Consider the following 2,230-nt stretch of genomic DNA (forward strand, 5'->3'; position numbering starts at 1 on the left):
CTGTAACAATCATTCCCTTTACATAGAAAATAGTGGTTACCTCTGAACTTCACTCATACCAACCAGCAGCAATCTGTAATTTCTATTCTGAATCACTGCCCTGCAGATACAGCCCTGGTTCTGTAGAAAGGACCTCAGCCCCTTGTTCCTGGTGCATTCATGGGCTTTTGACTGAATTCAAGCCTCTTTTGTTTTCTGCTTCCCAAATATTTCCAATTACTCTGTATGATTATCTCATCTTTGTAATTTTCCACTCCTATTTCCAGTATTTGTCAGCATTTTTGTGTTATCTGCCAGTAGCATTAGTGATTTGTCAACCAGAATAAATACATCCTCAAAAAAAAGTCATTACTGTCTCTGTGGGCTTTTTTAAAGTTTTTCTTACTTTTTTTCCTCATCTTTGGAAAGTTCCTGATGTACTAAGTACATAAAATAATTATTTTACTGGTTGCAAGTGTTATATTTGCCCATATGTAATAGGAGTTTGCCAAGATCATGGGTCGGTTCCATGGCAACACCATAAGGGGATTAAAAGAATTATCTGAGAGTGAAGTCAATATTATTTGTGTTAGAAAATAATCATTAGAAGCTTTAATGCTGTTTTACCACTGGCTGAATTGCAGCACCAAATGTGCTCTGAAACCCAAGTGTCACAAACAATTCTTCTGTTCTTCCAGAGGAGATGCTCTCTTCACTCTGTGCTTTCTTTTCAATTTAATTTCCACTCTTGAACTGCCCACGTGGTCCCATTTTAGATGACCCCAGGCCCTGCTGCCCTTTGGTTTGTTGTGTACATGGCACCACGTTCCATCTACACAGAGCTGCAGACTCTGCCCTGGGCTTTCTGCACCAGCTTTGCTGATCACTCACCTTGTTACTTGCAGGATTTCTCTGTCCTTTCAGAGTATTCCCCTTTGATTTGTGGGCCAGTCAACAGCTTGCATTAGATATCTGAGTCTGCCAATCTGCAATTGATTCTAAAAGATGTGATCATGCATTAGCTGTATTATAAATGACGAAATTGCAAATATCCACCCGTATGATCAGTTCCTGACTACTTAACATGGCTGTAATCATCGTCCTTTAAAAAAAATTAAATCATTAATCTGCTGGGCCATCTGTGCTTACTCTGAACTATCCTCAAGGTAATTTTTTGTTAGTAACATAGTTTTGAGAAATGGAATTTTGCCATTTTTGGAGAAGAGAGGTTGCACTGTGAAGTCCCTAAACAATAATAAAAAAAACATTTGGTATTAGTTAATTTTTTTCCTCTAAATTCAGCATCTGACTCATCATGACTAAGATGCTTGTACTGTTAAATACCACATGGAAGGCATTTCAAAAATCTATCCAGTATTAACTACAACCGTTTTTCAGTCTGGGTGACAAAAATCACATCGTATAAATTTAGCCTTTGAAAGTAAGCCATGCACCTTTTATGAAGGACTTTTATCCAAAATGCTAGAAATTTTAAAGGAAATTAATCATCTTAATTTCTTAAATTAATAGGTGCAAGATTTATCTTAAATCATGGATACTCCTTTCTAATTAAATTCAAATATGTTTAATGCATCTCAGGAGTGTTAAGATAATAAGTAGTCCTTTTCTGGAACTTAACATCCTCGATCCCTGTCAATAATTATATTGGGTGACTAATAAAATATGATGCCAGGCATTTTTTAAATCTTTATCTTCCTCCTCTGTCTCATTAGCAAAATGAATAGGTTTGCTCCACAGGCACCACCTAATCTGGAGAATTCAATGTTGTTCAAGGACACAGCAAATAAATTTCAGCAGGTATTCCTTCCTGCAACAGTCATATATAAAATGCACTTTTACAGCATCTGCCAGTTGCTCATTGCTGTATAAGATCATTGCCATTGTAAAAGCCACCAAAGGCTGGAAAACCAAAAAGGTCTGTCAGGTATGGTGTCCTGACTAGGAGAATTTTATGCAGTTATCCCATCAAAAACTACACTCCTCATAGAGCTCCAGTGTCCAGTAATTGATCCCCAGAAGACATGGCACCCATCCATTCCACAGTGGTCTATCAGAAAATGCTGACATCAAGAGAGCAAGTTATTTTATAACATAGGACAATACTTATTTTCAGAAACTGGACTCAGCTGTAGCAGGCCTTTTAACAAAAATCATGCCATTAATGTGAAATTAGCTAATTTGTTCTTGAGAGTTTAATTTCCTTTCTCAAGTAGATATTACATTACAGTAA

Source organism: Molothrus ater, chromosome 1 (genome assembly GCF_012460135.2).
Source record: "Molothrus ater isolate BHLD 08-10-18 breed brown headed cowbird chromosome 1, BPBGC_Mater_1.1, whole genome shotgun sequence".
Taxonomy (NCBI): domain Eukaryota; kingdom Metazoa; phylum Chordata; class Aves; order Passeriformes; family Icteridae; genus Molothrus; species Molothrus ater.